At 40.8% G+C, this 14,375-nt stretch overlaps 1 long non-coding RNA gene across 1 annotated transcript; it reads right to left on the reverse strand.

The window, feature by feature from the left end:
• Positions 1-413: 413 nt before the first annotated feature.
• LOC113956668 lies at positions 414-7,332 on the reverse strand. The gene is made up of 3 exons (XR_003530920.1): positions 7,230-7,332; positions 4,030-4,192; positions 414-672 (listed from the first exon to the last, which is right to left on the reverse strand). It is a non-coding gene; the product is annotated as an uncharacterized LOC113956668 (long non-coding RNA).
• Between the last annotated feature and the right edge of the window lie 7,043 nt (positions 7,333-14,375).

Genomic DNA, 14,375 nt, shown 5'->3' on the forward strand with positions numbered 1-14,375 from the left:
TTCATAATTGCAAGGTAGCATGCCTTGTCCCTAATATGTCCCTATGGTCACTGGGATCCCCACATCAGACCATACACTCCTCCTCTCGCATCCTGTTCCTGCTTCATTTCACCTTTCGAGGTGAAACCCTTGATACCCTAAGAACAGGACCTTGAGCAACTGGATGTGCTTGACTTGCCTGTACCCTGTACCTGCCCTAAGATGCTGGAATTAAATTTCCACATTCTCTCAGAGACAGAGCTATTCCTGAGGTATGGGGAATGGCTAAACAAGAATATGCTTCTAGTTTAAATGTGCCTTAAGATCTTCAGCTGCATCACTTGAACAAAATATAAAACAGGTCAAACGAAGCACTTGTTAGTTGAAATCCCTTTGCAGTGTTGCTGCTAAGAATTTAGTGCCAGGGGAATACATTGCAGAGTCTGTTATGTATTTATCTCTCAGCTTACAGAGGATGGTGTCAAAGAAAATGATAAGTAAAAGATAAGCTCATTCCAGACTGACAAGACCATGTTGTCTAGGTGGCTTGAACAGCAACACAGCAATGTGTTAACCAGCATCGTTAGCAGAATCAGGAGCAGGAATTGCATGCCTGATGGCACTTGTGAGAAGCAGCCACCATCTAATGAGTGCCACGGGTCTGTGGTTAGTGCCGTGTACTGCCAGCTACATCTGTGAAACAAGGTGAAGATAAAAGATAAGGAATAATAAAGCAGGATGTCATTAATCAGCTCCTACAGAAGTAGCATATCAGTAGATAGCATTTAATAATACATTGCCCCAAGCAGCTCAGTGTCTGAGCCTGATCTCATCTTCTGCACAAAGCATCTCCCCTGAGCCCCAGTTGTCTTTGTTCACTTTGTGAACTGCAGCATCGGACCCACTGCCGTCAGTGGGTGGCAGCAGGAGGCCCATCCTGCCAGGAGGGGATACACAATACACGTTAGCTTCTGCTGCATTTAAGGAAATAACACCAAATAACAAGGCCATTTAGGCTGACCCCTCACCTAATGAGCCATAGTTGCCAGCCAATCCACGCATTACCAGTTAATATAAAACAAGATTATTCAGGTCGAGCACTGGTTGGCCAAGAGGGACCACACGGCTCCTGAGTAAACCAAAGCAAAGTTTACCCATTAAAACATCAGGAAAATTAATATAGGAGGTAGGATCCATAGAATCATAGAATCATGGAATGGTTTTTGTTGAAAGGGATGTTAAAGATCATCTAGTTCCAACCCCCTGCCATGGATAAGGATACCTTCCACTAGAACAGGTCACTCAAAGACCCTTCCAACTTGGCCTTGAACACTTCCAGGGATGGGGCAGCCACAGCTTCTCTGGGTAACCTGTGCTAGTACCTCACCACCCTCACAGGGAAGAATTTCTTCCCAATTTCTAACATAAATCTACCCTCCTTCATCTTAAAGCCATTTCCCCTTGTCCTGTCTGTCCATGCCCATCTTGAATTACTCTAGCCATCTACAGACAGTTTAGTCCTACTGACAGTCTTTAAAGAGGATAAGGGAGAGAAATTGGCAAATTTGTGGAACAATTCATAGGAAACTCATTTATTCTCAAACAGAGGCATTATGTCATAGTCTGGGTTGGCAAAGATCTACACGCAGGGCTGGTACTGCACTGCAGGATCTACAGAAAAATGAGGGGATAATTTCAGACTGCTAAAAGCAATTTCTATGGGTCTTCATCTTTGTAGTCAGTGAAACTGTTTGCCACTATATTGACTTAGACTGGACTAGAATTAATTTTCTTCATGGTAACTCTTAATGTTTTGGATTTGTGACCAAATCAGTGTTGATTACACAGTGGTGTTTTACCCACTGCTGAGCAGGGCTTACACAGAGTCAAGGTTTTCTCTGCCTCTCATGCTGCCCCACAAGTGAGGGACCTGTGGGTACAGAAGAAACTGAAAGGGAACACAGGTGGAAGAGCTGATCCCAGCTGACCAAAGGGATATTCTGTAACATATAGCATCATGCTCAGCAACAAAAGCTGTGGGAAAGAAGGAGGAGGGGAGGGACTTCTGGAGTAATGGTATTTGTCTTTCCAAGTCACTATTGCATGAGATGAATCCCTGCTTTCCTGGGGATGGCTGAACACCTGCCTGCCCATGGGAAATAGTGAATGAACTCCAGATTTTGCTTTCTACATGTGTGCAGCTTTTGTTTCACCTATTAAAGTGTCTTTACCTCAACCCAAGAGCTTTTGGACTTTTACCCTTCTGATTCTCTCCCCCATCCTACAAAGCTGGAGTGAACAAGAAGCTGTGGGGCTCAGCTCCCTCTTAGGGCTAAACCGCAGCAGCCATGAAAGCTTTGTCATCTGTCAGTGTCTCTGTCTATTTTAGGGAGGCTGGAACTAGATGATCTTTAAATGTCCCTTCCAACCATTCTATGACTCTATGACAAAGGAGGTTATAGTCAGGTGGGGGTCGGTCTCTTCTCCCAGGCAACCAGCAGTAGGACAAGAGGGCACAGTCTTAATCTGTTCCAGGGGAGATTTATGCTGGACATTCGGAAGAAATTCTTTACAGGGAGAGTGATCAGACATTGGAATGGACTGCCCCAGGAGGTGGTGGATTCACCATCCCTGTAGGTGTTTAAGAAAACATTGGATGTGGCACTTTGTGCCACAGTCTGGTTGACGTGGTGGTGTTGAGTCATAGGTTGGACTTGATAATCTCAGAGGTCTTTTCCAACCTAGTTGATCCTGTTATTCTGTGATTCTGTGAGATGTATTTTTCTTCACGAAAAGCAAATTTTTTCCATGCTGCTGCTTCCAGCAGGTGTGTCACATTAAGGACACCATGTGGGTGAGTGAGTGTATGAGCTCAGTTCTGGGGAAGCAGCAGGCAGGTTTGAAAGACAAAATAGCAGCATGTGCAGCATGCCTGAATATTCCATATATATGGAATACCTGTGGTGTGTGTAGTGTTGTCCCTCCTCATGAGATGTGTTGTGTATTTTGTGACTGTGCAACTGGGAAGCATGCCAGCAAATGCACACTCTAAAAATAGCCCTGGGATCTAGGGCAGGAGTGGGTGATGTGTGTACACATCATGTGTGTTCACACATAGTGGGAATGATGTAGTTGTGAGCAGCTAAGCAGCTGAAGAAGTGAAGAGGTATAATTTTGCACTGATTCTCACAGAGGAAACAGCACAATTTGATCATTCCTAGAGACCATATAGAGACACCATCAAGCAGGCTCCAAAGGTAACATGCTGATGAGAAGATGAATCCATTGGGAGTAGGTTTTCCTCCTGATGACCTTGCAGTTCTGTTTCACATAAACATGAACTCACATGGGTCTACCTCACATGTGTCCATTGTAGTCTAAAACACATTCCCCATGTATTTTACTCGACACATACACACTGTTGTCCATCACTAATTGATTTCTACAGTAGGAAGAGTAAATGCTGTCTCCATGGCATGACCTGAATCTCTTCTTAGCTTTAGGCCTTTCTTTTCTAGATCTTCCTCCGAAATGTTTCCAACCATTCTTTTTTCCATGTCCGTTTGTACTGACACATTACAGAGAGACAGAACATAGGCTTGAGCACTGACGTGGTTTTCTGTACCTTTATAATCTTAGTCTTTGACATTAGCTTGGCTTAGACCAACCATCATGACCTTCCAAAAAAGCCTTGCCATGGTTGAAAGGTTAATAATGCCAAAGGCCCTTCATTATCAGCAGCTTGGAAGACATGGTTCAAGAGGTAGAGTGTTCAGACCCAAACCAGCTGGCCTTGAGACCCAAAAGTTATCCTAGACACATAGTACTATAGACATAGCATTCATGTCCTTGCAGCTCTCCCTTACTTCTGTTCTCAAAACAATTATATTCCTCAACCTTACCCTGAAAGAGATATAGAATAGTGAATGGCTTGACCTATATGATACTTTTTTTTAAAATTCTTGGTGATGTCCAAGCAGTCATTTACTTTATCTGCTTATCCAACCTGTCTCAGGCACCTGCTGTAAGAAGAGGAGGTGAAATGCAGACCTGAAGTGCCTCCATTATGTCCAAAGGCAGCAGAAGGAGAATGTCTCTGAAGTAGAACCCTGGTTTCTAGAGCTGGCTGAGACGAATCCCACTCCAGTAGTCCAGATCATGCTCTTGCAGGGGCAAGTCTTCCTCATCATCTGCAAATCCGAGTGACCTGTATCTATAGTGAGGTTAATTTTAATGACAACCAGCTTGGCTGGGGTGGAGCTGGGAGGTGAGGGATGTGCAGAGCAAAAGGGTGGTGGTTGAAAAGCCAGAAACTGAACAGTGGAGATACTGGCAGGTGGTTAAACACTGAAAGATTTTCTGCACTTGGTCAAGAGAAGAAGTTTAAGAAGCACATTAAGATAAGCAGTTGTGAAACACTCCAGAGAAGTGAAGTGACTAATCCCAACAGATGAACTAGTTATTTTCCCCTTTTCAAATCCTGAAAGCACAGAGATCATCTACAACATCACACGTTCATAGGAGACCCCAAATTCTTGATCTCCCTTAAATTATATTACAGATGATGAGTTTGGTCAAAGCAGACAGTGACTGAGGCACAGGATGTAGCAAGAGGGAGAGGTGTCACCACAGAACAGCCAAACAAATCATCTCTGTAGAATCATAGAATGGCTTGGGTTGGAAGGGACCTTGAAGACCTTATTACAAAGAGCATTTGTAACTAAAAGCTGCCTGGCTTTTCTATTATTTTGTCTGATTCTCACTGTAGGACCAGTGAAGAGCAATGATTCTGTAAGCACCTCTTGCAGAGCTATAATCAGCTGGGAAAAAAATCTGTGACAGAAAAAAATGTGCCAAAGGTGTCCACAGGAAAAATACAACTGAGAAGAAAGGACTGAAAAAAGGGCACATGGTCACCCCTGTGTTAGCTAAGCCTGGTTCTCCCTTGTGTTGTCTCACCTGAATGCAGGTTAACAGGGATGTTTCATTGGAGCAGAGTTGAGTGTGACAGTCTGGTTTCAGGCTGTTCCTTCTCACTGACTTTAGAAGAAGGGTAAAGTGTTCACCTGTTCAGTTTACGACTTGCTGTGAGAATCTGTCACTTTTGACATGGTGCCAGAACATGTAAATTGTTTGGTTTGCCATAATTCCAATCTCTGCTGACTCTGTTCATATATATTTTGATCAAATTACCAGAAGATCTAATATCCTCCTTAAGATGCCTCTGCGAAATCTTCCAGTAACTAAAGAATTAATCTAACTTTAATAAATCCCTAGGAAGCAATTCAGCCTTGACAGAGTCTTAAGAAATGTGATTTAATTTTGTGTGCCTAATAAAACAATGTGCCTAATAATTTTCTAAAGTATTTTTCATTGAAAAGCCTTGGCTTTTTTTTTCCCCCAAAAAAACTATGCTTTCTCTTCTGTCATTAATATACAAACTGCCTGGATTTCTTCCTCCAAGTGTTTACCTTAACTACTGAAATATCATTCTAAAACCAAATAAAAGCTAAAATACGGTCAAAAAAGCCCTATAATTTATGATAAGGATATATATACACATATATATGATATACATATATGTCCTTGACAGAGACATAGTCCAGCTAAACTAACAGATGCTTCAGTTTCTACAGATTTGACTGCAGATAGTTGTTTTTTAATTATATATTGATATAAATTATTGGGTATCAAAACTACACAATCAACCCAAGCTGCATCAACTGTGGAAGATTTAATTTTTGTTACAGTGTGAATTTTCATGAACAAAGGTAAAATCACAGGACAGTGCAAGGGATACAATATTTCCTAGAAAATGCTGAAATCTGGTACCAACACTGGTGAGAAAGGAGGCCTTTTTCCCCCTCAGGAGGAAGACCCATATCCCTTGAATCCTGCATTAATCTGGATCATATCCTGGCCACATCAGACACTGTGCATATGAACTGATTATTTATTTCACATGCATCAGCCTGATACACGTGCAATACTGAAGCCTTGCTGTGCCCCATCAGTTGTCATAGGAGGCTGCCCAGTGATGCCCAGTGCTGGCAGATGTGTGACCAGGTGATTCTGCTCCTGCATTTTTCCCCTTGCCATGTCGCAGCTGGAATTGCAACACACTCACCAAGCTACGAAAAACTGCTCAATCTCGTTCAGAAACTTGCCTTCATTGAAAATATAGGAGTGCCCTCTGGTGGAAAACTGAACAGTTTCAGTGTCACTAAAAATTTCCATTTTTCCTCAAATGCAAATAAGAATTTGTTGCTGGTAAACCAGAAGGTCAAGTCAATTCTTAGTTACATCATTGGATATGTCAAGGCTGAGTTGGTCCTGAGTTTTGTGAATCTACAAGGAAGGCTTGAGGTTCCAGCTTGTTAACCCAGGGCCAATGGTTAGATGAAAATGTCATAGAATCATAGAACGTTAAGGGTTGGAAGGGACTTTAAATATCATCTAGTCCCAACCCCCCTTCCATGGGCAGGGACACCTTCCACTGGTTGCCCAAGGCCTTATCCAACCCTGGTCTTGAGCACAGCCAGAGTTGGGACATCCACAACCTCCCTGGACAACCTGTTCCATTGTTTCACCGCCCTCACAGTAAAGAATTTCTTCCTAATATCTAACCTAAATTTCCCCTCTTTCAATTTGCACCCATAAAAAGCATCTTCCATAAGGAAACAACACTGGGCAGGGTACTTCACATTAAAGTGAAAATTTCCAGGGACTCCTAGAGACAATCTCATCAACCCAAGGACAACTAAAGCAGCACAAGCCAAGACTGTAATTTCAGTTGCTCTGACATGAAAGTGTCTGATAGTGATACAGCTGTCCCTGCTGGTAGTGGGTCTGTGTTAATATAATAAATCTGTGTCAGTATAAAGCCCTTCTGTCTATATGTCAGTGTGTGTAGGTTTAAAACTTCAATCAGATACCATCACCTGAGTAAAACTATCAAAATCATATAAAAATGTGGAAAATAGAGCTTGTAAAGAGGTGAGAAAGCCTCTGTCATGACACCCACGCAGTTGTATCCCCAGATTGTCTCTCCAGCAAATTGCTGTGTGTACAGGGTGTGCCCTTAGCCATCCTGCCCTGCCCAGGAAGGGGATAGATAGGTGGTCTCCATCAGAAAGCAAAGGGACACCACTCTCACAGGACAGTTGCTGTCTGGAGCTGCTTATTAGTGAGAATATTCAGCAGTGCATTGGGTTACATTCACTTTCTCCGTGTTCAAAGGCTGAGCCTACATTTTAACTCATGTGCTTGGTCATTCCTGGAGGCTGGAGGTGCAAAACCTCCACATAGGTTGGAAGTGGTCCCCTAAGGAAAATCCCTGCACAGAACTGCAGCATATAGAATCATAAAGTCATAGAGTCATAGAATCCTAGAATGACTGGGACAGTAAAGGACCTTAAAGATCTTCTATTTCCAACCCCTTCCCATGGGCAGGGACAACTTCCACTAGACCAGATTGCTCCAAACTCCATCCAACCCGGCCTTGAAAACTTCCAGGGATGGGCAACCACAGCTTCACTGGGCAACCTCTGCCACCACCCTCACACCAAAGAATTTCTTCCCAATATCTAATCTAAATCTCTCCTCCTTTAATTTAAAACCTCTCTCCCTTGACCTGTCCCTACCTGCCCATGTAAAACGTTGCTCTCCTTCCTTTTTTTTTTTTTTAAGCCCCCTGGAAAGCCACAATTAAGGTCTCCCTGGAGCCTTCTCTTCTCCAGGTTGAACAACCTCTGTGATGCACAACTTCAACAGCCAGCTGAGCAATCTAATCCTCATCAATGAAGGAAAGAAAAGAAAGAAAAGAAAGAAGAGGGGAAAAAAAGAAAGAAAAGAAAAAAAGAAAGGAAGAAAGGAAGGAAAGGAAGGAAAGAAAGGAAGGAAGAAAGGAAGAAAGAAAGAAAGGAAGGAAGAAAGGAAGAAAGGAAGAAAGAAAGAAAGTATTTAGGGAGGAAAATCAAGGAAAGGAGTAGTCAGTTGTTCTTAAACTTACACCCTCAGATGATGACGTTCTTTTAAAGTAAATATACATTAACTTGTATAAGTTATTATTTGATAACTTCAATAGAGTTTGTGATTTGGTGCTTGGCACTAAAAGTGTTCTTGGAGCAGATGAAAAAATTCTCTGCTTGTACAATATGGAATATTAGAGAAAAATTACTTTGGCAAACAGCAAATTTCCTGGTAAACACTCTGGCTCTGTGGGAGTGGTACCTCACTGACTCAAAGTGTTTGCTTTCCACAGAGCAAAGGACAAGCAAGACAAAAGTCTGTGGGACTGCAACCTGCAGATCTGTCATATGAGAATGTCATGATGTAAAAGATTTTTTCTATTTCTCTCCTAAAGCTGCACAGGTCTGGGGATAATCCAGGCAATGACATTTAAACCCCTGGCCATACACAGGGGAAATGCAATAAATCTCCATGTAAATGGTACTCATGCAATGGAAGACAGGATAGATCCACCTGCAAGATTACAGAGAGCAGTGAAATGGTAGAGGTGGAGTCAAGGCTGATGGAATTCACCTCCAATACTTAAAAGAACTAATTGAACAAAACTTTGAACCACGAACAAGTTTCAAGGCCAGGCTGGACAGGGCTCTGAGCAAACTGGTCTAGTGGATGTCATCCCTGCCCACTGGAATGAGGTGATCTTTAAGGTCCTTTCCAACCCAAACCATTCAGTCATTCTATGATTCCAACACTCAGCTACATGAAGGCAGTCATCACACGGAAGAAGTAATTTAGAGCTTTGCAAAGATGGATATGGAACTTCCACTGGAAAAAAGGAACTAAAGGAGCATTTGAATCATTGACCTCATTTGATCTGAATCAAATTATTGAAAAAGCAATGCAAAAACCCATGGAAGCTATGTTGATAGCAAAACACATCTAATATTTCAAATTTCCATCAAGCAAGCCTGTGAGATGAAGAGGCCTTGTGGTAGCAAAGTCCTTAAAAGGGAACTTTTATGTTTTCCTTTACATACCCAAAGCAGAAATGTGAAACAAGTTACGCTACTGCTCTGGTATGCAAACTGCTGGAACATGAGATAAGAACCTGCTTGTGTTCAAGTGGGAGAATCAAGGCTCAAATGGAATAATCATGTCAAGTGGCTGGATATGGTGAAGTAAATATAGACAGTACAAACAGGAAAATGGCAGGGCTGGTTTGGTTTGCAATGGCACTCACACTTACTGTGCCACTAATACCATACACAGTCAAGATTGCATAGTGAATGCTCAGAAATATGGCTTGGATACATAGAAGTAAAACTAGGTTCTAAGGGGAAAATGGGATTAGGAAAGGACTGTTTATTTGAGAGGGGTTGGAGAGGAGGTAATGGGGTGCAAGGTCAGGGAAAATCTGGGGTCGAACTCAGAAAAAATGGAAAATGAAGAATAGAATCAAAGAGTACTAGAAAGTGAATCTTCTGTCAGCAAGAGTGTGGACACCTGCAGACACCAGTGATGCCAACCTGTGGATATGAGTCTCCCAAAACAGCTGAGGGGCACCCACTGAACAACCCAATGTATTTTGTATCAGGTCAACATCTTGGCAGGGGGAAGAGGATTGGGTCAGATTATTTATAAAATTGTAATCTGATAGTGGATCTGTATCTTAAGTTAGATTTAAGAGTTATAATTAATAATTTCATAGTTGCACATAATGCCTGCATTGCTATAGAGCAGTCAATTAATATTCATAGAATGACTTGTGTAGGAAGGGACCTTAAACATCATAAAGTTCCAAACCTCCCCGCCATGGGCAGGGATGCCACACACTAGATCAGGTTCCTCCAAGCCCCATCCAACCTGGCCTTGAACACTTCCAGGGATGGAGCAGCCACAACTTCTCTGGACAACCTGTGCCAGTGTCTCACCACTCTGAGTAAAGAATTTCTTCCTAACATCTAGTCTAACCCTGCCCTCTGTCAGTTTGAAGTCATCACCCTTGTCCACAGTCCCTCTTGAGCTCTCTTGGAACCCCTTTATGTACTGAAAGGTGCTCTAAGGTCTCCCTGGAGCCTTCTCTTCTCCAGGCTGAACAATTCCAGTTCCCTCAGCCTTTCACATTCATCTAAGCATTTAGTTCAGTTGTGAGTCCACAACTTCCTGAGGTGCCCCAGGGTATCTTGCCAGGGCTCCAGCTACAATGTGGAAAGGCACAGGTCTTCCACATGTACTTTGCAACATCTTTAGCACTGCAAGGGTGTCTTGGACATCTTGTTTTATATGAAATGGTGCCAAGTGCCTCCATATGGGTTGCTGAATTTAGACTTAGGTCTCCACTGACCTAGAAGATCTCCTTCCCTCTGTCAGATTTAGAAATCTGCATTCTAGATACCGTCTTTTAGTCAGACACAATCGTATCTTATGACTTCTCTCAAAAGAGTCTATTCGTCAATTTATGAAGAATTGTATGTATTTGCTTTTCCCTGTCTTTTCCACAGAAAAGCACTAACATAAGCAGGTGTACCGAGATATCATTGATACTGCTGTGAGTAACTGGATATTCTCCAGCAGCAGAAAGCTGTAAAAGATGTGTATCAGTTTCAATTAGGAAATATTATATCCTTACCAGTTATTTTTCTGCAGTCCATTACAGAACAGAGTGTTCTAGGTTCCTCTCTCTGGAATGAGTGTACGTTTTCTATCAAATTATGTCTCTCTAAAGGGGAAAACATTGCAGGATGCAGAAACCAGAAATCTATGCCTCTCTTTACAGTACTTTTTCTCAGGACCTTTTTCAGGAAATTACATACTCCTTGCCTTTTTTACCGTCCCATGTTTCCTGCACGTCAGGCTATGGAATGGCTCAGCTTTAGTGAGGGGCGTGGAAAGCCCTCTCAGTCAAGATATTCTGTGAATGTGTATGTAAAATACCCTCTCGTTATATAGGTTAGATCCATCTTTTATCAAGTAGTTTCCAAATTCAGAGTGTTATAAAATCTATGCTATTACAAAAAAAAAATGGTGAGAAGCCATTCCACAAAGAACCTTGGCTGTGTCTATATGCAGTTAGTTCAGAAATTATTATGAGTCAAACTACAATTAATCAGCAATATCATTTCCAAATGGCTCTTCAAGCTCGGATTCCGTGATTTTAAATGGAGATTCGATGAATACTTCTTTTCACTGTTCCAAATGTTTATCATTTGCTTACTACAACCAGTCCAATGGAATGCTCCATGTAAGATTTGCTGATTTGTAAATTGGATTTTCCTTATATCTTTTACATTTTAACATAACTTTCTGTTGCACCAAGTGCAAGATATTTTTTACCAACTGAACACTATTACAAGACCAACCTTCTTTCTGTGCCATCTACAATGCCTCTGGTTTACTCTTAAGTAAAATGCAAGAAAAGGCTAAAATGGTCATATAAAACAATTTAAGGAATATAAGCATGTAAAAGAATTCATTTAGGGCCCACCTTTTTTTAAAGATTTCACAGTAGAAGATCCTACATTGTTGTCACTATTGTTAAATTAGAGAAAACCTTTTTTCAAGCAAATTCATGAAGAAAACAAAAAGGAATTAACAAAAATCTTCAATTTGTGTAGCTTGTTTTTCACAGACACCCATGTCTGAAGTCATGAACAGTGTAAACTGAAGTTGAGCCTGTAAAACCGTTTTTATCCATGAGTAAAAAGCAAATATCTCCAGATCATCATTAAATTTGAGATGTCAATGACAATGTGAGTCTGCATTTCTTTGTGTCTTCCACAATTAACTGGAGGAAAATGGATGTATTTTCCACTGTCCTTGAAAAAAAATAAGAAATAAATAACTCACCTATATCAAAGGTCAGTTTGCATTCTAACAAACGTTTCTTTGGTTTGTTTTCTCTGTTTCCTGTTCATCAGATTTATTTTAAATAACAGATTTGGTCTAAAAGATGCACTGTGCATGACTATGTTTTGTTTGGTTACACTTAACTATTGCAGAGGAAGACGTCTGAAAAAAATAGTGCTGTTCTACATGAGGTTTCCATGTTGAATTCTTCTGTGTTCACTTTCCTTGTATCCTTCCATATTATTAACATTCACTCATGCCAACCATTGGTTTATTTGTTTTATGGGAGAGATGTGATTGAAGGGATGTAGCTTATCTCTCTCATTGACCCGTACCTGATAGTTTCACTTATTTTAATTTAATATTTTAAATAAATTAGATAAGCTGCTTCCTAAAGGCAACTTTAGAAGTGTGTTTTATCTATTTACTTAAAAGGAGATGAAAAAGTCTAACTCAAATACAAGATTTTCACTTTTGAGTTGTCCCAGGAGTTGGAATGAGTTTTACCCCAGATTTCTTTTCTGGAGGCAGATTCTTGATGTCTCATGGTATAGAGTTAGAAAATGTTTCTAATTAATTACTACATCCAAAGTGTAGCTGAAGTGCCAATCTGTACAAGCTTAAAAAAGACTATTATGCATTTTTACCCTGCTCAGCTTTGCCACATTTCAACAGAGAAGATTGAAAAGAGCATGAACACACACACATATTGAGCTTCAATATGAAAAGTGTATCATTTTAGTGATTGAATCATTTACTAATTCATTTTGGACCTCATGAAAATGACTTTCACACACACACACACAGTTTCCTTCTGCAATTCCATATGTTAGACTTTAAAAGTAGTTATAGAGCAGTAAGACTAGGAAAGAACAAAGTTTATTATCCAGGGAAATCATGAACTCTTCTTGCTGCAAATTTTTTAGAACCATGTAGAAAAACAACTCTAAGGCACAGTTTATTTTTCACAGGTTATTTTATGGGGGTGGAAGGGAGGGATAACAATTTTTTTTAATTATTCCATAATACTGTGTTGATGTATGGTTACTGGTGGTTCATTTAGGTTTTTTGTTTATTTTCCTTGGTGATGAATAGTCACCAAGGCAATGGTTTCAAGTTTCACAGTGTCATGAAAGGACGTACTGTAACCACAGAACCCCAGAATGGTTTGGGTGAGAAGGAACCTTAAAGACCATCAGGTTCCAACCCCTGCCATGGGCAGGGACATCTTCCATTAGACCAGGTTACTCAGAGCCCCATCCAACTTGGTCCTGAACATTTTCAGGGATGGGGCAGCCACAACGCACCGCCAGCCTGCAGGTCTTCTTCCAACAGCACACCTGAAAGGTCACCCTAAAATGTCTCCTTTGAAAGCAAATTTCAATCCCTAAAGGCTGCAGATGTACCACAGTGGGCCCCAAGCTGATCAGAACATCTGCTTGGACTGAAAGGTGCTGGAGAAGAGTGGTGAGTAGCTTGGCTCTCTGAAGACCAAAGGTAGACATGGAATGCTGTGTTTTTCTGAGAAGTGCGGATTTTATCTACCTGCTTTTCATCCTGGCTGAACACACAACACCTCCCCCAGTTCAAAACTAATGGTGGAGAATTAGAATACTGCTGCAGTCACAGTTTCCAATTTGCAGGTCATCTGTGCCCAACACCTCAGCCCTGTAGTCTAACAGCCTTCAAAGACACTTGGCATTTACGTGCCTTCCCTTTGCCTGGGAGAGATCTTTTGGTGAGGCATCCACCCCTCTGACAGTAACTGATTGATTTATTGACTGATTGATTACTCTGTTTGTTGTCTCCTCAATAATAATAATATGGAGAGGAAGATGAGTTGGGTCACTTGGAAAAAATCAATAATGTTCCTTTTTGCCAAACAAGCTTAAGCCTGCAAGGTGTTCTGCATAGCTAAGAAAAAGATTTATACAAACTCTGAACCACACAGAACTGCCTGGATTTTAATGTAAAGTGTTATTTGAGCTGTCATTAATTTCATTGGAAATAAAGAATTGAAGAAACTGGATTTTTCTCTTCCTTGTTCTAGATTAAATCACATTTTTGCAGCTCAGGTTTACACAAGTGTTGGAAGAAGAACTTACAGTCAAATGTCTTAAGCTGAAATTTTTTAAGATCTTTCCATAGGTTTATCTTTAAAAATATACATATATTTGCAGAACTCTCTGGAATTAATTCTTAATTTATTTTTTTAATTAAATTGTTCTATCCCTTCAGGTAATCCACATGAGGAAGTGGAAATTGCTATGCTAAACTGTTCTTTGTACCATGGTTTCGGATGTCAGCTTTGTTAATCTTTTTTTACTTCCCAAGTATTTTGCTCATGGACCACGAATTGTAGCATATCTGAAAATAATTCTTTATGGAACAAATGTGTTTAAGTATTTAAACAGGTGTGGCATGTTTCAAAGAAGTACTTTGAGTAGTATAATTTCATTTGAACTGTACAAATAAAGCTCAGGTGACTGTAAAGGATTAATGAAAATTTCTGGGTACAGTGGATGGAGTAAAATAATGGAAGTGTCTCCCAGGACACTGAGAAACTGGAGATCCTAGAC

This window comes from Corapipo altera, unplaced genomic scaffold (assembly GCF_003945725.1).
Source record: "Corapipo altera isolate COAL_440 unplaced genomic scaffold, ASM394572v1 116, whole genome shotgun sequence".
Classification (NCBI taxonomy): Eukaryota; Metazoa; Chordata; class Aves; order Passeriformes; family Pipridae; genus Corapipo; species Corapipo altera.